The 24,623-nt window shown below is 39.1% G+C and overlaps 1 protein-coding gene and 1 long non-coding RNA gene across 3 annotated transcripts in view; one reads left to right on the plus strand and one right to left on the minus strand.

Annotated features, from left to right (window-relative positions):
* Positions 1 to 2,306, minus strand: part of PKIA (cAMP-dependent protein kinase inhibitor alpha) — a 62,531-nt gene extending 60,225 nt beyond the window's left edge. Inside the window, exon 1 of one of the 2 annotated variants that reach the window (XM_019725652.3) lies at positions 2,003 to 2,306. The gene's annotated coding sequence lies outside the window, so the exon portion shown is untranslated. The remainder of the gene's footprint in view (positions 1 to 2,002) is intronic. The other variant, XM_019725661.3, reaches the window with a different exon arrangement.
* Positions 1 to 24,623, plus strand: part of LOC148757626 (uncharacterized) — a 155,883-nt gene that overhangs the window by 88,901 nt on the left and 42,359 nt on the right. The window contains exon 2 of the long non-coding RNA XR_016021677.1: positions 18,420 to 18,561. This is a non-coding gene — a long non-coding RNA (uncharacterized LOC148757626). The remainder of the gene's footprint in view (positions 1 to 18,419; positions 18,562 to 24,623) is intronic.

Below are 24,623 nucleotides of genomic sequence, written 5' to 3' on the forward strand. Positions count from 1 at the left end.
ATGGCACTAATCTGTATTTCATATACCAAGCCTAATTTCTTAAAAATGAATTATTAGTATTTGTTATCATTTACTATTCAGAATAATTATTTATATAGTTAAATATTTTAATATTAGGAAAGAAAGGTGATGGAGTCAAGGGTTTTGTTCTTTGTTCCCTTTCCTAGGTGGTGAGCGTGAGTCAAAATTCTAGAATTTTGAAAATTTTATATTTCAAACCCAAGGCACACTCAACACCTAATAAAAACAACAACAAGCCAGAAATGAAATCAGCCCTGAAGTGTTTATGATCCCAGGGAACACTTGCTGTGGGATTTGTCAGCCCTCTGCGCCCTCCCCCGCCTCGTATACTGAAGGTGGAGACAAAGAAATCAGCTCAAATCTTTCTACAGTGTATCTTAAAAAGAGACTTTGTAATCAGGAATCAATAATAACATATAACAGAATCCACATCATTTTTCAGAACCAGTTTCTTTGTCTAAAAGCGATATTTAAAAAGCAAGATAAGCAGAGGTAACTGTTTTAGCCATAAACCCTGCCCCTCTTTTTCATTGATCTTCTCTTTTAATTCGCTAAAATAAAATGACATGGCTGTTAAGTCAGACTGTCTCTCTAATTTCAAGTGTAAAGATAACAGGTCTCCTCTGAAACAGAAGATTGGCACACAGACACTCCACAGTCTGGCTTATTGCAACTGTTCTCCACTGGTGAAGTGGCACGTTTGCAATCCCCATCACAGCCATCTTACCCACTTCACAGGGCACCGTTCAAACGTGCATCCCTAGGTGGCAACAGGAACAGGCAGGGGTTCGTGGGGAAACCCAAGGACAAGCGGTCAGCACCCTGTTTAAACGGGGAGCCCCACGTGAGGATGCCCAGACAGCCAGAGGCTTAGATCTGCCAACACCGTTGGCTTTCCGAGTGCCTGCGGGGAAAGCCTCTCTGGAAACTCTTTTGAGGTTACGGGGGAATCCTGGGACAAATGCACTGCTGGCGCTGTGGGGAGGACTTTCCTCCAACCCTACCCAGCAAGGTATCTCACAACCCAGCTGGACTGCAAAGGCTTCAAGAAAAACTGGACAGACGGGCATTCACATTTCTATGCCTGGGCACAGGGGGCAGAATCTATAGGCATGGCCTCCTCTCACACCCCCGCACAGTCTGCTGTCCCCCACAGCTTTCTGGTAGCACAGTGTCTGCAGTGAAGGGAGGTACCAGAAACCAGGTTGGTACTGGTTTCTCATGCCATGTATTTAGGGGAGGGGCGCGGGTACCAGCCTATAGAGAGAATACCCACACTGGTGTCTGGCAGTGCCCTTCTGGGTCCTTGACAAAATCCATCATGGAAACAGGTGGTGGAGAGGAGCTGACAGGAGCTGGCCTGTGAATGGGCACAGCACCTCCACCAGGCCTCCCACCGCCCACAAAAGAAATCACTGAAGTGACTGGCAGTGGAGCGAAGTCCTGCTCAACCCAAGCTGAACTCCAGGAGCTAAGAGAAGTTGCTCCCTGATGTGAGGCTTTGGAGAGGCTGGACATTGAAGGTGTTTGACCCTGAATGTAATGTGTGTGCACCGACCCATTCTGACGACGGGGAAGGAGAGGCCCGCGGAAGGTAGGAGGAGGAGAGGGGGGTTTCTGCTTACTTCCCCAGCTTGCCTCCAAGGACTGCTGCTCCCCAACCAGGAACTAACCCAGGGGAGGCTGAAGGTGGACACGTAAAGTGCAGCTCAAATTATTTTACATCGAGAATCCCTTCAACGTCTAAGCGAGTCTGGGACTGAAACGGTCTCTTATCTTGAAGAGCATAGGGCTGACCGCCCTCTTTGTTTGCCCAGGAACAGCGCTCCTCCGACCTCAGGCACTTGCTGGTTAACATTTCCATCCCAGTTGTCGCTCCTTTTCCCATCGCAGAATGCAGCAGAGGTGTCCCCTTCTCTGCATCGTAACCCCCATTATCCACCCAGCGGAAAGCACCGCGCTGCGTGGCCGGGCCGCTTACCTTGTCCGGACGGAATCAGCGCACGTCCCGCCCGCTGCCCGGACCGCAGTGCCTCGGCGCCGGGCCGTGTGCGTGGTCAGCCCCGCCGTCCTGCACCCCACCTGCCGGCTGCAGCAGCTGCTGGCTCTCTCGCTTGCCGCTCGGCGGCTCCCACAGACCGCATGAAGTCATCCCCGCCCCGGGCCGGATCGCCGCATTCCGCGCCAGCGCGGGGGGGAGAGGGCCCTCTCCCGGCCGCAGGGGAGGCGCCTGCAAACTGCGGCGGACGGCCGCCTTCCCGCTGCGGGTTTCAGGTTTATTTTCTATGGATGCTGGAACAGAGGAGGCGTCACTGGGTGGGGGACCGAGAGAGGAGAGCCTGAGTGACTTTCTCTGCAGAGCGCCTGTCCTCTAAGTGCTCCCCTGTCACAGCCGCCTCATGGACAGCTCCATTTCACTGTGTGGATTTCCCACCCTCTTCGTCGTCCTTATCAGTATTGTTCAGCTCCCTGATTTGGAGACTGGGATTGTCTTTTGAGATAAACATTCAAAAGAGGCGGAATGTTTTAATTTGGCGATTTTTTTTTTTTTTGGTTTGTTTCTCAGCCTCTTGTAGCACACTCCACTTTCCCCCAACACACACACACACACACACACAAGGACGCACACGTACACACACAGCCACACCGCTCACAGTTATGAAAGCTGGGACCTCTCACCCTCTTGCTTACGTCATGGATCGGGAAACTCCCAAAGGAGTGGAGAAGCAGGATGGACCAGAGAAAGCGCCCAAGGAAACAGGATTTGTTGCTGTTTAGTGGGTTACTTATCCCCCCACCCAACACACACACACACCCACCCCTTGGGCTGGCTGCTCCGGTGACAGCTATCACATTTGGAAACCGAGAAGCAGAATGCACATTAACAGATGGCTCGACCTCTTTCTTTCCCAACGCATTTATCAGAATTAGCCTTGGGAACAATACCATGAGCATATACGCATGTAAGCCTCTTCCTTCTCTCTTTAAATTGGCACCAGCTATTAACAGACCTGTGTTCCCCACCCCCTCTCTGCCTCTTGCCTCCCCCGCCCCTTTCTCTCTTCTGCTGACCAGATCAGCAGTTTGAGGCTTTAAGGGGGAAGAGGCCAGGCATTTGCTCTCTTTGCAGGCAGCGTTCCTGTTGCTGAGCCATGCCCAGGCAGAGAGTTTCCTGCACACTAGGGTTCTGTGTGAGTGTAGATCCCTCACTCAACTTGCGGTGCTTTTGGAGTTGCCCATCGTCAGGTCTAGGCCAGCTTTACAAGGTGGATTTGTCCAGCAACCTGAATGGCATTGCACTCTGCCCAGGAAGCACCTTTGCTCAAAGATGTGTTCCCATCCCTCTGTCACCAGTCCCAAAATTGGGACATAGTGAAGTAGAGTTCCAAAACTCAGTAAGAATTTTTGGCCCCAGAATGTATCCTTTTTGAAAGCTAGAACAAGCTAATTCATCTCTCTGAGCCTCACTGCCATAAAATTAGGCCATTATATCCCATAGCTCAGTGATTCTTAATTTGTATGTAAGGGGTATATGTAGGATCTGGGTGGAAATATTACATCTTTAGTTTCACTATCCTCTAACTGAAATTGAGCAGTTAGCATTTCCTGTAAATATACTTGCAGACAGCAAACTACAGTAATATTGGGAGTACTTGTGACTGTCACCAAGAGAAGGCACAGATGATATTCTATTGCAGTTTTTATAGATATCTCAAAATATCATGACTCTGATGTTGCAATCAAATCATCACTCCTTTTTTTGTTATATTTAACAAACTATGTATTTTTAGAATGGTTTTACAATTTGTACAGAAAAATTAAGGCGCTGTTACAGAGTTTCCATATATCCCATCCCCACTTTCCTCTGTTACTAACAACTTACATTAAGATGGTAACTTTATTGCAATTAATGAACAAGTATTGATGCATGAATATTAACCAAAGTCTGTACTTTATTCAGATTTTCTTGGGTTTTACTTAATGTCCTTAATTGTGTTCAGGGCTCCAATCCAGAACATCCCATTACATTTTATTGTCACGTCCTCTGTGGCTTTTCTGGGTTGTGATAGTTTCTCAGACTTTTTTTTGATGACCTTGACACTTTTGAGGCATACTGGTCAAGTATTTTTTTCTTTTTTTTTTAATTTTTTTATTAAATTTATTGGGGTGACAATTGTTAGTAAAATTACATAGATTTCAGGTGTATAATTCTGTATTACATCATCTATAAATCCCATTGTGTGTTCATCACCCAGAGTCAGTTTTTCCATCACCATATATTCGATCCCCCTTACCCTCATCTCCCACCCCCCACCCCCCGCCCCCTTTACCCCCTGGCAACCACTAAACTATTGTCTGTGTCTATGAGTTTCTGTTTCTCATTTGTTTGTCTTGTTCTTTTGTTGTTTTTGGTTTATATACCACATATCAGTGAAATCACATGGTTCTCTGCTTTTACTGTCTGACTTGTTTCGCTCAGCATTACTCTTTCAAGATCCATCCATGTTGTCACAAATGTTCCTCTATCATCTTTTCCTACTGCCGAATAGTATTCCATTGTGTATATATACCACAACTTCTTTATCCACTCATCTATCAAGGACATTTTGGTTGTTTCCATGTCTTGGTCAAGTATTTTGTAGCACATCTCACCCTTGTAATGTATCTGATGCCTTCCTCATGATAAGATTGGGGTTATGGTTCATTGGGAGAACAACCACATAGATCAAGTGCCATTTTCATAGCATCCTATCAAAGGTATATACCATCAATGGGATTTATGGATGTTGTTGACCTTGACCATCTGGCTAGGGTAGTATCTCAGATTTCTCTTCTGGAAAGTTGTTCCTCCACCCCTTCAATATGTACCTGTTGGAAGGAAGTCACTGTGTGAAGCCTGCACCTGAGGAGTGCAGAGTCATGCTCCATCTCCTTGAGGGTAGAGTGTGTACATAAAGTATGTGGAATTCTTCTGCACAGATTTGTCTATTCTCCCCGAAATATGAATTGCTCTAATTATTTATTTGTGTCAGTATAGACTCGTGGATATTTATTTTATACTTTGGGTTTTAATCCAATGCTTTGTTTTGTTGCTCCTATTACTCCAGCTTTGGCCATTGGAAGCTCCTTCTGTTGGCGCCTATGCTCCTTTCCCATACTCCCTTTGGTGTGTGTGTGTGTGTGTGTGTGTGTGTGTGCGCACTTCCTTAATTTTTGGCACTACAAGATGCTCCAGGCTTATCTTGTATATTTCGTGCCCCAGTCCTAGAATCAGCCATTTCTCCAAGGCAGGCCCTGCTTCCTTTTATTGGAAAATGTTAACAGCCACCAAGATCTGGGCTCTAGGTGTGCTATTTCTAGGGGTGTGTCATTTGTTTAGGCTCTCTTAACTGATAGAGCAAAGAAATAGATATGCATAGCAGCCCATGTTTGTACACATATCTATGCATATTTCTATATGTAACTATCTGTGCCTCTATCGAGCTAAATGAGTACACACTGATATCTCCAACTCTAATCCGTTAGCAAGTGGATCATTTTAGTGTCCTCCCCTTGCCTATCTGTAAATTCCTACTCCAACAGTGAGAAATGTGGCTCCTCCCATCCTCCCTCCGTTTACTTAATCGTTTAGTTCCATTGCACGTGTCTAGCTGTATCAGGATTGTTAACCCGTTCCACCAACATCGCTATTTTTAATTATAGTAGTTAATAGAACCACCGTTACATCTTGTTATTTAATGAATTTAAAATTTCATTTCATTCATTCATTTTATTCCATGTATTTCTTTATTACAAATTTGGTTTTTGAAATATTTCGAAAACTTCATTTTTAAATTGGAAATGAGTTTCCTTTGAAATTTTATAGATTTGATGAATTTAAAGGTGTTATTTTAAGAAGAGTTACGTAGGCTGCTGCAGATTGTCCAAGATCGGGATCTACGGTTAAAAGGTTAGGATGCCCTCCAATGAGGTTATAGTGAGATGATGTGGAATTGCCTAGTGCAGACGTTAGGGGGCGCTCATGCTTGATAAGTGTTATCCTTGCCCCTTGCGCAGGCTTCCATCTCCTTTTAAAGTTCTAAATTCCTTGAAAGAGAGGACATGCTAAAACTTAGGGTTAATAATTCATGATGTGTAGTTTAGTGGAAGGAGTTGCTAGGTATCTAGGTACCTGCTGTTGGGGGTAAAGGTTCATAGAAACTTAAGCGGGGAGAGGATGAGAAGGTGAAGGGAATCAGAAGACGGAGATGACTCAGAAGGTCGGGCTTTTATAGTTGAACAGACCTGGGCTTGGATCCTTCCATTCCCAGCCTGACTTGGTCTCATTTTTGAAATAAGAAGAACAATGACTACTGCATAGGTTTGTCCATACAAGTGGAAGTAGCTTTCCTTCCGTCTGTCTGAGGCAGTGGGGATTGAGTTGGTGACGTGGGACCGTCCCAGAACATATCTTAGTGTCCTTCCCAGTGTAGATTGCATTCTGTGAAGCCAGATTCACTGGAGGCATAGAAAGTTTCTCAGGATAATTTAGACTCCTCCATCCATTAAAACTACTCTTGCCGGGTGCCTTTTATTCATGGAAGAGAACCAGTGTTGATGGTGCTAGGAAAAAGATAAAAATTAAAGATGTTAAACGGCAGGAATTAACATCTTAGCATCTCTAAGCAGGTACACTAGCTGAAGCAGATACTCTAGCATGTCAAGAGGCATGGGGGAACTAGAAAGAAAAGGATAAAGAAATGAGAAATGGCATGTGTCAGCATACAGGGTTTGAATCTGTCTTCTTGGAACTTGACACACACCGCATGCCAGATAATTGAATTTAATGATTAGAGGCCAGAGTGAGATGCAAGTAATCATTTTGTTTTGCTTTCTGACTTTTCATTGCATAATCCTTTTTTTTTTTTTAACACTAATCTGTATATCATGACATTGAGCTCTGCACTGCTTCCTCTCTGATATTCTGGAATTAGAGATCAAATGGCCTAATGTGAAACCAGAGCCAAAGGCTCTCTGTGCTTGAAGCTGTCAGCATTAGAATCTTTCTTTGGGTTAGGGAGCCATTCCAGAAGGGGCTCCTTTAAATGCAAATGCACTATCAGGAGCAGTAACCAAGTATCAAGTATCTCATTAGCAGCCATTAACGATTTAGCAGAGATTAGCTTCTCAGATTTATTCTGGAGAGGAGTTGTCAGGGTGATTTGGCCCCAGCATCTGTCACCCACTGACTGCTAGCTCTCATGCCTCCATAGGGGTCTGCCTAACGCTGGGAACTTGTTTTATTAGGAAAGAATTGGGCAATTAGTGTACAATAATCAATACTGTTTTATATAATTTTGACTTATGAGGAAGGATACGAAGAGACTTTCTATAATAATAGGACCTGTGTGTGTGGGAGAGGGAGAGGGGTCTGCCTGGGTTGATTAATTATGTTCTACAGAAATCTTATGAGTTTAAGATAGACATCTATCCATTCAATGAGGTCAGAAAGTATATCATATAAAATGTATTTACAAATATACGAATGTACAAAAATAATGTACAGATGTAACTCAGGGATAGCAAAGCTATAGTAATAGATATAGAGTAGCAGTGAAGTAATTATAGATAGACTAAGAGTTTTTTGCATTAATATGAAAGCATTCATACAACAGTGCAAGAAAACACTCTCATATACAGATTGGCATTAGATATTGAATAGTATCAGCAGATGTAATAGAAATAGGACAATGAATGAAGAGGAGGTGATTATAAACAGAATAGAAACTGTTTCTATATTGCTAAAAATTCACCTTCTTTTTATTGGTGAGGAGTTGACAAATAATACCAGATCTATATAATACAGGAACTATGCTGTAATTGGAACTCCATATTTAATGGTGAAATGTATATTTGCTTAAGTGAAATGCTTCAGAAATGGCATATGGTTCATTTAATAGTGTGGTGTAAATAATTCTTAGATAAACCTTTTTCGTTTTAAATCATTATTAAGTCATGAAATTAGACATCCACTTAGGCAATGCTCCTTATAGTTTTCAAACCTCCAGTCTTTTACAGAATCTGATGGAACCAACACATCCTTTCTGCAGAAAAGTACACGTTAATGAAAACATTTCTATTGTAATAGGTTATTAGATAGTATTTATAAAGAATTATGTCTTTATAATTATTTGTTTTTTTAATTAAAAAGTAATAGTCTATTTCTCAAATCTAATTTAAGATAATAAGAAAAGGACATTCACATTTGATTAAAAAGTAAGTTTCCATGAACTGTGTTTCGTTGCTATTCATTCATTCAGCAGATAGTGGTGGAGTGTTGCAGGCATTGGAGATACAGGAGTGAACAAGTAAATCATTTTCATGGCTCTTAGATTCCAGTAGAAGGAGATGACCGTAAATGCATAAATATAGCCTGGTAGTTGGTGGAGAGGGCCATGGAGGAGCAAAGTAACAATGTACAGTGGAGGCAATTATATAGGGTGGTCAGGAGACGTTTGAGTAGAAATTTGAAAGAAGTGTGGGAGCAAACCATATAAATACACTGGCACATTGAGAAAGAGGTTTCACATATTCAGGTAGGTGGGCTTTGTGTGTTCCGGAGACTGGAAGGTTTGTATGTACTGAAATGATCAAAGGGAGAAATTGTTAGAAGATGAATTTTAAAAGGTAGATGAGTGAAACATCTTTTAGGGCCTCTCAGTGGTCAAGAGCAAGCTTTAGGTGATTTAAGAGTTTGTTTCTGGGTATGCTAAATTTGTGATGCCGCTCAGATCTTTGTGGAGATGGGAAGTAGACAACTGGATATACTAGTCTGAAATTTAGGAGAGGGAGATATCATGGCCGTAGAAGAAAATTTGTGAATCACCACAACATTTATAGTCTTTAGACGAGATGAAATCACTTTGAAAGTAAGTATAAGCAGAGACTGGATGCTGGTGGAGGGCTGAACCCTGGGACACTCCAGTATCTAGAGGATCTGACAGAATGTATATGAAGAAATGAGGAGAGAGAAAAGAAGAAGTATCCTAGAAACCAAGTGGAGAAGTGTTAAAAGGAAGAAGAAGTGATCCTTAGTCCTGTGCTACTAGTAGATTAAGACATGAATGATAATTTAGTACAGGATTTGGCGACACAGAGCTTACTGACAACCTTGAAAAGAATAGTTTCTGTGTAGGGAGAGGGCGAAAATCGGTAAATAGGAGGAAAAGGGAGAAGACATTGAGCAAAGCTGTCTTTTTTGAGTAGCTCTGCTCCAATAAAGAAGAGCAGAGCAATCGGACAGAAATTGGAATGGGCTATGGGAACAAAGAAAGGGTTTCTTTTTTTTCCCTTTAAGATGAGAGGTGTTACATCTTTGTATGTCAATGGACATATCTAGTAGAGAGCAAGTAGTTGATACAGGAAAGAGGAGACACAGTAAAAGAGAAATCCTTGGTCAGGTGAGAGGGGAGAGATCCAGTGTCTAGTAGAGGGTTTGCCCTTGTCAGAGGACACACATTTGTCCCCCCAAAGGAGGGAGGGTTTCAGATACACCCAGGTAGGTCTTAGACTCGGTGGTTGGAGCTTGGGGAGATTCTATCCTGACCCCACCTGCATTCTCAGTGAGATAAGCAGCGGAGAATTGAGGGAGAAGAGGTGATGGAGCTGTAAGAAAGAGAAGTCGGAAAATTGCAGCCTTGCAGAGGGAAAGAGCATTTAGTAGTTCATTTTCTAGTAAGTACGAACAGTTCTCACAGGGTTAATGATTAGGAATTTAAATGAGACCTGGTAGCTAGGCGGCTCACTTTTCTCTAGGCATATTTAGCTGCTTGGCACGGGTTCCATTTCACTAAGGTTGGCATTTTGCATGGCCAAGGCAACTGAGGGTGGGGCCAGTGGACTTCGCAGAGTCACCACAAAGGAGCAATTCTGATGATGGACCACGGACTCCACCAGGGTGAGCAGTGACCTGAGGAATTAAACCTTGAGCACTAGATTTTAATTATATGTTGGGTCTCAAGAGCTGAAAATTCTGACTTATAATAGTATGTTGAGAGCAAACACCCTAGAAACCCCATCGTTCACTCCATTACATGGGAATTCTCCATGTTTCTTTTAGCTGAATTCCTATCCGCAATTTCTGGACTCTTAAGTCAATGATGTCATCTGGGTGAGATAGATAATTTTGATTAAATCTTTCAGAAATGCATTTTTACAAAACTATGTTTCTAATTTTAAAGCTTTTAGAATAATAATAAGTATAACAGAGCTTACAGTATGTTTTCAAGGGCTTTGCTTATCTCTAGAAACATCTGCTTGACCCCTTGTCTCCATCTTTCAAACATACTTCCTTGGCATTGAAAGTAGGAATAAAAAGCAAAATTAAACAAACATCTTATCTTCAAAGGAATATGTAGCACTGTTTTCTTACTTATATGGTCCAAATCTTGTTATTGACTTCACTTCCAATTTTTTTTCCTCCAATGTAGTTTATTATTGCTAATTTTCCCTTCACTATGTATATGAGGCATGGTTGCCCCCTCGTGGAGGATTCTGGAACTGTTGCCATGAATTTTTTCTTGTTTTTTTAGTAGGGGCAAAAAAATAAAAAGACTTAAAGTGCAGATCTTGTGGTCCACGGGAATTGTTTTTAAAGAAATGCTCAGACTGACCAATAGAGGTGGAAAGCACTAGATGTATAACTGTTCCGTTAGTTTCAAAACTTGGGGTTAGGGTAAGGATCACCCTTTAAATCTGGAAGAAGATGATAGAGATGTTAAAAATTTGAGTCTTTTTAAATATGAGAATACAGAATTAGGAAAGAAAGCTCGTCTGACCTTTAACTACTAAAACCCTTAATGTTTATAACTTCACTGAGAATGAAACTTTTCCTAAATTAGTTTAAGATTATATGTGTGTATTGGGAACAAAGAATCCTTGCAAATATCTAACTTCTTAGTACATAGCAGGATATAGGACAGCATCAACGGAACACCCCCCTGTATCATCTAATGGGGCAGTGTTATCGATAAATGGAAAGAAATTCACTTGGCCCGCACATTTTAAAGAAGTACACACTGTGATCACTCTTTAAGAATGAAATAAGTGGGGATTTTTCATTTTACTTATCAAACGGTGTCTGTGAATCAGATTAAGTCAAGTGAAGAATTATTGATTGATTGGAAATTTTATGTTTGAAGTTTCTACACTCAACACGCCACAATTCCTTTCAGATTTAAAGCACTATATTCAACAAATGAGCTATTCTGCTGAAGAAAATGATCAATGTAGTAAATAAAGCATCTGGAATCTAAAATATAAATAAAATAAAAATAAATAACTGAAGGAACTGGGAAAAGATGTGATGAGACAAGATAAGTCTAGGAAGGAACTTGGTGGTGGTTCTATTAAAAAACTGTAGTAAATTGTAAATATACTCAGCTTGATTCATAACAAAAGGAAAGTGGTAGTGAATTTTAGTGGAGACTATTGTCTTCCCATGTATTTACTATTTGCACAAATACACCCTTAGCGCTTGCATTTCTCGTACATTATATTTTTTATACACACACACACTCACACACTCATGCACACATATAGTTGGCATTGTTAGAAGGTTAGTCTTTGTTTTCCCTCCCATCCAAGCATGAGAAAAGTAGGAAACAAAGTTAAACCAAAAATATTAAGCTTTAAAAATAAATTTCAATAGAATCCTCTCCCCCCAGAACATTCCTCTAAAGTAATAGAATTATTAATGGAACTATAGACCAGAGTTTTCTCCTTGAACATGAAGGCATGGTAAAGAAGTCTCACTAGAAGCGGGAATCTAAGCTTTCAAAGTCAAATTCTATTTCTAATCTTCTGCAATACGCTGTAATGACTGAAGCCTGGGGATCAGAATCAGAGGTCTGGGTTGAGTCTAATTTGTTCCTTACAAGCTTTGTGCCTTAGGCAAGTAATTTTATCACTCTATGCCTCCAAATCTTTATTTATAAGTGATGTGAAAAGTATTGATATTCAGGGTCAATAAAAAAAAAGATACATGTAAGTTCTTCGTTGGGCACTTAAGAATATGACCAGTTAACATTAATTTGTATTGTAAGTACATTGTCTCTGAATATAGGCACATTTTGTTGATTTTCTCATTATAAAGCGTAAAGTACATTTTGCCTTAAAGATGAGTTTTAAGATTCATTGTCTAATATTAATAAGGTGATTTGAAATATGTCTGATTATTATTTAATTTTGATTGTCCAGCACAAATACATACCTTATATTTATTACCATGAATATAAACCTATTAGTGAAGATGTGAAATGATTCACCCAAACCTATTTATTGCTTTTCATTGAACCCTAAGTCCCAAGAAGCCCTTCTGATATCGTGAAGGATCAAACTCTTATACTATTTTGGAGCTAATTCCATAGCTGTTCCATTTTTCTAATTCAAGACTAACTGGTCCTATTTACTTCATAATGTATAATTTTTAAAGGTCTGAAATGAGACAATCTATCCTTTGGGCTGAAAAGGTGTAAAGAGGCTCAGTGCTGATGAAAGGAGGAAAACAAAGAAGAATAGGGAATGCTGGATTAGGTGCTCTTTCCAAAGAGGGGCAAGATATTAGAGCTTTCCATCGGGAAACTGAAACACACCTTCCTTTCTGAGATTTGAAAGAGAGGGATGCCCTACATTTAAATATCTAGAGTATATCTTCCATTTAAAAATGAACCTAGCTAATAATCTAGTGAGGAAGAAGAGAGTAAAATAGCCTGTGAACAAGTCCTTTTTTGTGGTCTTAAATAAAACTAATTATCTAACGTATCTAATGACTTTAAGACTTCCACTTGGAAAAACTGGTTTGTCCTTTAAAAAAGAAAAAAAAGAAAAAAAGAGGAGAGAGTCCAAGTGAGTTATTCCCGTAGAGCAGGCAGCTACCCAAATTATACACAGTTAAATGTCCTGATCAAAGTCTGTACTAAATTTTATAATATATGTAATTATACAAATGTAATATATAGTTATATATGTATATAATGTCAACAAGAAATCCTATCTACAATTCTTTCATTAAGCTCCCTGTAGTGATGCATTTCCCCTTCTTTGCCAAATACTGAGTGGTGATAGTTATTTTTAACTGAAGTGAAAAAAATTGATTGTAAATATCACAATACTCTTAAGATACTTAGAAGAATGTTAGAAAATCAGATTTAGATTTATGATTGCTCACTGACTTTCTTCAAAAAGTCGTTAACATTACTTAGTACTTAAACTCCTTTTTTTCGTAAGTATTCACTGGGTCCTGGACATTTAACTAGGTTCTATTAATAATTTTATAATTTTAAGAACGAGAAGTTGATGGTTGGCAAATATTTATTTTACAAAATGTTCTAGGAAACAATATTTTTATTTTAAATATATGGAACTTTTAAAATTGTGTTCTGAGTAAATGCCATTAGGTTTGAGAATTGACCTCTTTTTCACTAATCTTCTTAATCAGTGCTCTTTGTTCCAAACCATTCCCATTATGCTAAAAAGCATGGCCTCTCTTTTCTATTTTGAAGGAGGGTAGAAAGTTTCCGGGGGATTGATTGACATTCTTTGAAAAACAAAGAGCCTAGGGACCTACTTTTATGAGAAGCATTTCCCTTCACTGTCACTCAGAGTCATCTCCTTGCTAAACCCAGCAGTCAATTCTCAGAGCTCCTTTTACAATCCGTTAGGACCATCTGACACACTCAAGCTCTCCTTCCTTGAAGCACTTAGTAACTGTGGCTTCAATGCCCTCCCCCTCGCCTAGATTTTCTCCAAACTACTAGTCATTTCATCTGCGTCTCCTGTGTTGGACATTCCTCCTCTCCTCAATACAAACCTCTTCCTTTCTTCCAGAGGCCCTGCTCTGGGGAACCCATGCAGTCTCGTAGGCATAGTGGAGAGAAAAGCTGAACTAGACTGAGTCTTGTACAGTGCTTGGACCACTGTACTCGTCTCGAAATGTCTGCATCTAAATGCTTCAGTTAGAGATACAAAAGTCTGTCTTTAGAGACGATATTATTTGGGATCTGTTATATGCAGCCTAATTTACTAACACAACTTAAGACTCAGAACTGTCCACTGGGACACAAAGGGCTCTATCTGCTACCAGTTTTCTGGGCAAAGATCATCACAGCTAAGACAGCTGCAGGAAGAGCCACTTTTGTTTTTCTTGTGAACATTGGCATATCTGGACTGATGCCTGGAACTGCTGTTGTCCCCTTGCTCCAGCCTAGACCAAAGTCATCACTGATGTTGATTCTATCAGTCAGGGTTTTGGTCAGGAAAATGGAGGCATGGCGAGGTGTTCCCACAGAAGAGGATTTAATACCGGAAGTTAATTGCAAAGTCATTGGAAGGGCTTGGAATAGCGCAGAAAGAAAGAGCAAGGCTGGGGGACACACAGGGAAGCAGAGAATGTGAGCCCATGTTAGAATGCTGCTCCCACCCTCGGGCTGAAGACCTTGACCCTGCACTTGCCAGCCATTTGCTGAAGGCAGTGCTGGTGCCACAGCAATCATTCAAGAGCCTGCACTGCTGACCATGCTGCTGAAAGCCACACAAAGGCCACTAAGGCCTGGAAATGTCTGCGTGGGCCAGCCGACTTCCAGTACTATCCGCTGATGTTGCTGCAGCTCAAAGCATCACCAGAAGAAACAAAGTAGTTTCTGTGTCCATCTTCCGATCTCTCACCAGGATCTCCATGGATGGAATACCCAGGAGACGTAGTGGGAGGCTTTGAGCCCCCTGTGACACAGAAGAGAAAACCGAGGTGAAAATGGAGCTGAGAGTGGACATACACATGTCTGGAAGTCAGAGTGAAAAAACGGAAGGAGCTACATTCTTGGATCACATTGTTAATCCAATACGTCAATTAAATCAGAAGCCTGCCATGTTTCTGGATTTCCTCTTAGGTGAAATAATTAATTTCCTTATTATTTAAGACAACTTGAGTTGAGGTTTCTGTAATTTGTGGCTAAAACTATACTAAACTTCACATAGAAATATATGAAAACGTATGAAGTTATGATGCCTACATAGTTTCCATAATATTTTCAGCGGATATAGTGTGTTTTCCATACCATGAAGATTGTAGTGTTTTCTTGTACTATTATAAAGAGTCTTGATATCTTTTGGAGGCAAGTATTTTGTAAAAACACATTATATAAATTTTATTTATCAAAATCTTATATTCATTTGAGCAATTTTATTATCTCACCCTTCCTTTTTTTCTAGTTCTAAGAGGTACTGCAATGTGATTTTTGGACATGTTTAGGAAGTGTCAACAAATTTTATATTGAATGCATTTCTATACTGCAGTGTTCCACAGTATCTTTTGTTGTGTCATTGGAATTAACCCCTGGTCATTCACAAAAGAATTCACAGACTCAGCCTGAAATGAGGAGAGCAAGAAAGTAAGTTTATTCAAGAAGAAAGAAGCCGGCCTAGACGTTGCCAGGTCAGAGAACAGCACCTAACTTTAGGTTAGCTTTTCCTTATATAGGAAAGTGTAGGCAAATTTCCTTATGGCAGGAGATGTGATGCATAGACTGAGGTCATTTAATTGACATATCTTGGTTATATAGCTAGTTTCTTTCTGCGCATGCTCTTACCCAGAATGCATAGAGAAAAAACCCACGGGGGAGAGGGGACAAGCCTTAATGTTCATTCCATTCTAATTGCATTATAATGAGGCTAGAGTTCAACTAAGGGGCAGGTTTTGGCAGTTTGCTCATGTGTGAAGAACCAGTTAAAACCATTGGGTCTTACCTCCTTTTTTTATGAGGGTTTAGACATCTTAGATTTATTTCTAGGGCATGAGCCTGGGTGGTTCTTGGGGAGGGGATGCAGGCCTGGGCAGTCCCCCTTCAGGCTCACTTTTATTAACCCTGTTCTGCCTCATCCTCTTTAATAGGACTTGACACATATCAGACACTCTACAAACGCCTATAAATTAACAAATAAAACATGTGACTGGATGATGAAAAGAATGAATGACTGTGAATACATGAGAGAAGGGGTCTCTGTTTTAAAATATTTGAGTCATGCTGTGTCCTTATTAATGGAATGAAAACAAATTCCCATTAGTTGACTATTATCAGCCAGGTGTTTGATATACATTATATGCTTTACTCACCAATCTTTTAAGGTTGTGATGATTATAACCATTGTATGGAGGATGAAGATGAAGTCAAGACAAGTTTATCATCCTGACCAAAAAATGTTTAACGACATGCCCTGGTGGATGCAAATTAATGTTTATTCAATTTCCAATAATTTTCATTTTTTTGTGTATCAACAAGACTCTACATGATTATATTTGTACAATGTTAAATTTATATGAGGTTTATATTATAATTTACATTTTTGCTATTTATATTGTCATACTGGGGTTTTATATTAGGATTGTTTTCTTGTATTGACTTTCTTTTTAACAAGCACTAAAACATTTTCCTATTCAATATGAAACTATCAAAATAAAATTAATCTCATAGTATAATCATGGACAAAGAAGCTTTACCATCTTTCATCTGACTATCGTTTATTATGCAGTTTCAATATAAATGTATGTTTGATTTAATTGTGAATATCTAAACATATTTTTTCTCAGTTTTTCGAACGGGCAGCCACAATATTGTTTAGATGAATATGTGCATTTACCTTAAAAGCGTTGAAAATAAATTTAAATTCAACCTAATGTAGCTTATTTTTTTTTTTGTCAAATCAAAATATGAGTTTTAGAGACCAATCCTTAATTTATGTGTAAAAGCTTGTCAATAGAGTAGAAACGCATAAATGCATTTGTCAATGACTCCTTCATAGGACACATGCTTTATATCCTGAAGCAATAAGGGAATGCATCACTGTCTTGAAAAATAAATGAATAAAATCTCTTGTTTATTGTTTCTCTGTGAAATTCACTGGCTGTCAAAGTAAAAGTAATAATAATAATAATAACTAACAAACAACTATACAAATCTTGGTTGATTCAAAAGAAAATAGAGTTTAAAATTTTTATTAAAGTTCTTGTTATGCTCTTTGATTGACAATAATTGTATCATAATTTAAATACTTCTTGATGACCTTGTGAAATAGATTTGCAAAATTTTATTGCCTCTACTATAAATAAGGGCCTTTAAAAGACAAATAGAGGAAAGTAATATACCCATAAAGATTAAGATATTCAGTAATAGTATGATTTTGCTCATATAGATTAGCCTCAAATATGTTGTAGTTTATACATACATTGTATTTAATGTTTAGCTACAAGGATTTTTTCAAAACTAATATTTGAAATGTATATATTTCATAAATACATTAAATATATTTCTAGAATTAAAAACGGGAACTTTGGGAAAAAGTAAGGAGACAGAGATTCCAGAATTTTAAAAAATTTACATTTCAAATTTTAGTATGTAGATAACTTATTGTAATTTATAATGAGAATAAATGATAATTATATTTGTGAATTTCTTATAAGTTCTATTTTATGAGGAACATTTGGCCAAGCCTAATTTTGGATTTACTTGGGGGATTAATTTGATTACAGTTTTTGACAATATTATTTCAAAATGAATTTGGATATCATGGGAATAGAGTCCCAGAGAGCAGTTTCCAGGCTCTCAGCCTCACGTGGAAAGGTGCTAGTTCCAGTAGTAGATGGCCATCAGCTGTTACCGGTTAGCCATTAGCCACTGATATAACTGCCGTGGCTACGTTGGTGGGTTGGTTTGTTGGCAGAGAAGCGGATGGCAGGCTGCGGATCGTGTGGCTCCTGCTTCCTATGTCTCCAACCCAGCCGCCAGCGAGAATATAGTGGTGTGACTCCCCTACCTATGGCTCCATGGGTGTTCCTTTCTGGCCTCACCATATCCTGTGTTCTTGTGTGGGGAGTGGGAGCAGAGACCCCGCATGACAGATATTAATACATTTTTAAAGAGGAAGAGCAATATTGAACCTTGGAATAATTGCTTTCAGTGTCTTGACTACTTTAAGACTTTATTATTATTAAGGTTCTCAGAAATCTAGGTACTTTCCAACATATTTTATTTATCTGTCAACTTCCATTAGATAGACAGTTCTGTTTGTTATGCTTTTATAATTTTTCGAATATTTATATGTGAAGGTTAACTTGACTGGTCAAAGGGATGGTGAAGTAGCTGGTAAAACATTATTTCTGGGTATGACTGTGAGGGTGTTTCCAAAAGAGCCCATTGTTTAAATCGGTAGGCTGAGTAGAGAAGATCGCCTTCACCAATACAGGTGGGCCTCATCCCTTCCACTCAGCGCCTGAAGAGAACCAAAGGGAGGGAAAGCACAAATTTGCTCCCTGCTTGAGCTGCGATCTTCATCTTCTGCCCTCAGACATGTGTGTTCTTGGTTCTCAGGCCTCCCGACTCCGACCAGGACTCACACCATTGGTCCCCTGGTTCTCGGGCCTTTAGGTTAGGACTGGAGCAGCACCACCAGCTTTCCTGGGCTTCGGATTGCAGACTGCAGACCCTGGGACCTCTCAGCCTCCATAATCATGTGAGTCAATCCCTTACATTAAAGCTCTTTATATTTATCTCAACCAATATTTTATTGGTTCTATTCCCCAGAGAACCCTGACTAATATAGATTTGGTACCAAGAGTGGTTCTAGAGGAACAAAATTTTTAAGAATGAATTTTCTGAATTGGTTCTGGAGTTTCTGGAATTGCTTCTCCAATCTGATTAGATTTAAAGGTGGTAATGATAGTATCTCCAGTAGTAAAGAGAACACGGAGTCTATGGCGTGAACTGTTTAGAGCTATCAAAATATCTGCATTGGTTACTCCTAGTCAGCACTTACTGAGGAGCTAAGTAACTCTGTATATGATACTTTTGAACATTCTGAAAAACTAAGAAATATGATGATAATGGTTGGTTGTTCCTATTGCCTCTGGATAAAGTGGGGAAATAAAAGGATGAGCTCAGGTATTTCATTCCCAGGTCAAGCCACAGAAGTGACCTCAGAGCTTCCCTGTGTGCCCTGAAGGAGACCCTTATCTCCTGTAACCACAGGGCTGACATTGCTGAAAACCAATTACAGGCCTTCATCCTGTGATTGGCTGATTTACCGTGTCAGTTGAGCTCCCAGCCTCTTAGATCATCTACGTATATTACAATGAGGGCATTGATTGGGGAAAACATGGGATTCTTTACTTTGGATTGGGGATGTGTGGGAGACCCTGCTGAAGCTGGCAACACTGAGTCCTAAATGATGATGAGTCTCCTTTGCCAATGGAAGGTCTCCCCATCCCCAGTGGTATGGGTTTTCCATCTCTATGTGAGAGAATTAATTCTGCACTGCCTGGGGAAACAGGAATGGCCGCCCCTGAGGCAGTTGCTGTCAAGACAATGATAATTTTCCTCAGAAGCCAGGCCCCAGCCCTCTTTGCTTCTAGACCTATAACTAGACTTGTCTCAACAGGTCCTTAAAGGTGAGATACAAAGTGTGGCCCATGAAGAAGTGAGCTGCACTCCAAAAGAACTACCTGGATTTTCTAATTTATAGAGGCAGAATCTGTGGCTCGTGTGTGGGAATGGATGTAAGGGTAGGGGCCATGTCTGTCTTGTTTACTGTTTAATCGCTAGTACCTAGTACTCTCTCCAGCACATAGAAGGTACCCGATAAATATTCTGGAATAATTCAGTGGTTGTTAAAAATCAAATCCATTTTTCTTGTTGATATGTTTCATATGTATAATATAGAAGACTCTGTAGACACACACACACACACACACACACACACACACACACACACACACTTCCCACTGGCACCAAGGAAAAGAGGAAACACTGGGGTTCCTTATCTGTTTGTCCAGATGTGGGGCGTAAAGAAAAGAGGAAGTGGTAAGTCTTGAAAGCTGTTAGCAATCAAACATCAAAAATGGAGTCAGACTCTTTATTATGTGTATTTATTTTTATGGTAATTATTGTAGTATCCATCTGTTTCCTCCCTTGAGCTACCATCAGTACTACAAGGGCAAGTGCTTATGCCTAAATACCAAGCACCAACTATATAGTATGTTGCATGAGTAGGGTCTCAGTGATGTCAAGTAAATGAATAAAACAGCTATTTAATAGTCAGGGAATACACATTCTAATAGCAGAAATGGCTCTAAAGCAATTTTAGAGGAGTTATTTGAAGGGTGATAAATAATATAATTCCATGGCAAGCGATGCTTTTTATTATTGAAGAGGGATCTGTATGAATGTATGAAAAAATATAACTATAGGCTAAGAAATACACACGCACACATTGATTGATTGATTGTAAAAGAGGTTTTTGTGGAGAGGAAGTCCAGAGAAGTAAAATGTGCTGGCTTGGAAATTGAGAGACTTGCGGTCTGATGTATTTCTTTCACTAATTATTTGGCAGAACTAAATAAGTCACTTAATTTCTTGGTTACTGTTTATTTATGAAATAAAAGGGCTGGAATTAGCGATTTCTAAAATGTATGGAAATTCTCAATTCCTATGAGTTTGTCTGACTCTTGGGTTTTTACCCTCGCTTATATTGGAAGAAGTAGAAGGACATTGAACTGTTTAGAGCCAGTAAAAATGTTTTTTTTTACTGCTTTCAGGCATAAGTGGTTCTTACCATTTCTCCATGTTGAGCCTGCTCCATGGGCCGGAAAGGCTGTGAGGATTTATGAACTTATCCTGTCTGGGTAGACTTCTACTGTGCCCTTTATTGATTTTCAATTCAGTAAACCTGCTAAACCAAGTTATTGCCCACTCAGAATTGGGTAAACTGAAGTTAAAAAAAAAAAATCACAAGTCACAAATTTGAAAGAGACTTAAAAGTAATACACAGTTAGAGTAAATAAGCCAAAACTTAATGGAAAAGAGACAAGCTCGATTAAAAACAAACAAAGCAAACAAAAAAAACAAAAGCAAGGTCTTACTTCAAAATTCTTGCCACATTACAAAGAAAGCTTTTGAAATTGAATAAATGTTTGTGTATACATGTAAACACACCCCACATGTTTGTTTTTCATCCACAAAATCATACAGTGTAATTTCTACAGATTTCACCACCAGGTTCCCCACTCACATCTACAGCATGGTGGTGGTTATATAATTTTAGAATCAATAAGAATAAGACAAATTCCTAGCCTCTGCTCACAGATCCCAGTCCCAAAGACTAGCCTGTCTTTTCTATCAGATATAATCTGTAGTGACCACAATAGGACACTTTACATTTCTAGATAGGTGACTGGATTATTTTTTAAGGACCTATACTTAAAACTAAAACATAATCTGGGAAGATACCACAATAACCTGTAGATAAGCTTGATTTAATTGGTCTAATTTATTGGACTTGTTTTATTCAGATAATAATTTGTGATAAGTTATACAAATTTTGCCAAGTGATACACCCCAGCCCTGCCACTGGTTGTATGTAGATAGTCACACAAAATTCATAGGTGAAGTCTCAGTGGTGTGCTACGGTAAGATTCCAAAGGGAGGGCAATGGTTGGTTGGCAGTGGTGCTTAAAAATGTAATGTAGATAAAGAAAATAAGTTGAAAAGGCAAGAAAAACAAAATTCACGTCTGGCCCAGATTATCTGTGATGAATCATAGTGTTTAGTGACCTTACAACTTAATATTATACACTGTAGATTCGTAGAGATAATCCCCGGCAGAGTTCATTCAAAGCACCGCCTCAGGAAACAAGGCACAACCATGGGAACTTTCTCTTTGTCCATCTAAGGTTTGCTGTTGTGTTGGTGGCTGGAATTGGAGTTGTTACTGAATATTCTGAGACCACAGAAAATGCGTGTCTGGAAAAGGAATAGGAGAAACAATGAGGAACAAGCAGAAAGTGGAAGAAATGAGATTGGGGGGTTGCAATGGTGGGTCAGTAGGAAAACAAGGAAGGACGCAGGGAAAGCTGACTGGCGAATGCTGTCTGATTAGAAAGTGCAAACACACAGAAAAAAATTTAGCAGATCTTTGTGGACCATTTGCATTTCCTGGAGAAGGAAGAACTTCTGGTAACTTGGGTTGTTTAAAAAAAATCACCAGTTTCTCTAAATTTATTACATATTTAATGCCTGCTATAAGTTTGCTATACCTCTATTTAAATAGAAAAGTTGAGTATTTTGCTTTTCTCTAAAGAAATGTTATGTGATTATATAGCGATATGAGGAGGGATAGGTACTAGAGTTCATAAAACAGAGTTATGCATAAGGGTTAAAAATGGGAGGATCAAATTTAATGTGGGACGTAATACTCCTCAAGCTGAGTCCCGAAGGAAGAAAACGTGACTTCATAATTAAATAGAAATGGCGTCTTGGAGTAAAAGGAAATGGAGACAATGGCATTTTTATCATTGTCTTTTTATCATTTTATCATCCAAGGAAATCCCTCAGAAAAGAAAGGACTAACTGTTCCTTTAAAGCTGCCTTTGAGAAGTTACATTGGATAAAATAGATTCCTGTTAATCTGTCCCCCCAAAAGAGTGGAATTAGAAGAAATGGTTTCTTTTTATTTTGAAGAGGATATCCAGAGGGGACCTATACTTGGTAAGACCTTTAGATTCTAGAATATTTCAGATTTAGAGACCCTTCCTTAAAGTGGCGGTAGCAGTGAGAGCCATTCTGTCTAGCGGCACAAGGGTCTTGCTGCAGGATGTTTGGGGAGACTTACAGGAGGGGTTTGAAGAAATTACTGATGGAGGTCCCCTTTACTCTTAGGAGTATATGCAAACGCTAAGCTTAATGAGCATTTATGTTCTATTTTTCATTAATTTCAAAGGTAGTGACATGCATTGCTTTTTAAACACTTATATGTATTTTTAATAAAGTATGTCTTCTTGGTGTTAAGATGTCTGATGAAAATCACTCAGTTTAAAATTGATCATAATTATATTTATAATCATTTATTTTCCTAATACATTGTAAGGATGGTCTTGCCTTGCTAAACAGACATTTGTCGCAGGTATCGTAGATGCGATTTATAATTTTAAAAAAAGAGTGTGAATTTTGGTCTAGGAAACCATATTGAGTATTTCGTTGTTTCATTTTTTTGTTTCCTCAATTTTCAGATTTTGAATAGAATTGATTGGAGTTCTATTCCAAAAATATATATAAGCATGAAACCATTTAAAAATTCACACAGAACACAAAACCTTGATTTTTTTTCTTTTAATAGCTAAAACCAGGCCAAATGCTATTTCATCTGGCAAAGCCACACTAAAGGATTGAGTATGAGGGGGCATTCTGTGTTTTTTGTAGACAGGATTGGACAGCAGATTCCTACCTTCCCATAGATGACCTTTGTGAAACAATGTGGTAAGAGACGATCGGGGGAAATACTTTGTGTATTACTCAGGGGTCATTATTACTTCCAGCTAAGTATATTGGGACCTTTGAGCCTACCCTTGCTCCCCCAGACCCTGCAAATCAATTAGTCAGTATAGACTCTGTTTCTTGTGGTCTCTCTGTCTTCCTATCCCTGTCCAATCCCTCCTTTCTGCCTGATTTTGCGTTTCTGGGTAGCACTACTTAAAACCTTCTGAAATTTTATTATCTCTTGTCTGAGCTCCCTCTCTTTCTAAGTTTTCAAGAGTTGGACTTGGATTGACAAAAGCAGTTTCTCACGTAAATAAATCAGTTTTTGAGGGGGGATATTATTTAGGTGGTCTCCACTTATTGATTTTGATATGAGGTTTTAATAAACCTAATCCGTATGCAAATTGACTGGGTTAAGTTTCTTAACTATTAATGAACTATCACAAGTTGGAAACCAAGCTGTTGCATTCAGGCTTTAAATGATTCAATCCATCATTTGTTCAGCAACCATATGAAAGTACGTTCTGTTTATATTTTGTTAACAAATGGTTTTGGAAACTTACTGTTTTTTCTCATTCTCTGACAATGTGTGTATTGTCAAAACACTGCATTCATACTGCTACAATGCACACATTGTAATCACTCAACATTTCTGCATTTTATTATCGTGTGTAGCGTTCCCCCCTTGACACTAACTTATATTGAAAATTGAAAAGCGATTTTGACACAATTCCAGGACATAAGATCAATATATAAGCAGTGTGTCCTTGGATATTAAAAAATGCAGCATCATTTAAAATAGCATGATAAATAGGAAATTCTTAAGGATACATGTAACAAAAGATATGCAAAAATTATTATGCTGAAAACTATAAAAATGAAAGATGATGTAAATAAATGAAGAGATGTATCATGTTAATGGTACAGTGACACAATATAGCTAGTGTGTTAATTCTACCCAAACTGATCTATAGATTCAAATCAATCCCAATCAAAATCCCAACAGGCATTTTTTCCCCCAAGAAATTGACAAGCAGATCCTAAAATGAATATAGAAATAAATATGGAAAATCTAGAATTGCAAGAGGAACTTTGTAAAAGAACAAAGTCGGAGTGCTCATATCACCCATGTCAAGACTTACTAAGTTACAACAAACAAGACAGATGGTATTAACATCAAGTTAGACAAATAGACTATTGAAACAGAATGGAGGGTCCAAAACTAGACCTGACTATATATGGCCAAGTGATGTGTGACAAAGCTGC

The sequence above is a fragment of the Rhinolophus sinicus genome, chromosome 7 (genome assembly GCF_057876585.1).
Source record: "Rhinolophus sinicus isolate RSI-liver-muscle chromosome 7, RSI-T2T, whole genome shotgun sequence".
NCBI classification, from domain to species: Eukaryota; Metazoa; Chordata; class Mammalia; order Chiroptera; family Rhinolophidae; genus Rhinolophus; species Rhinolophus sinicus.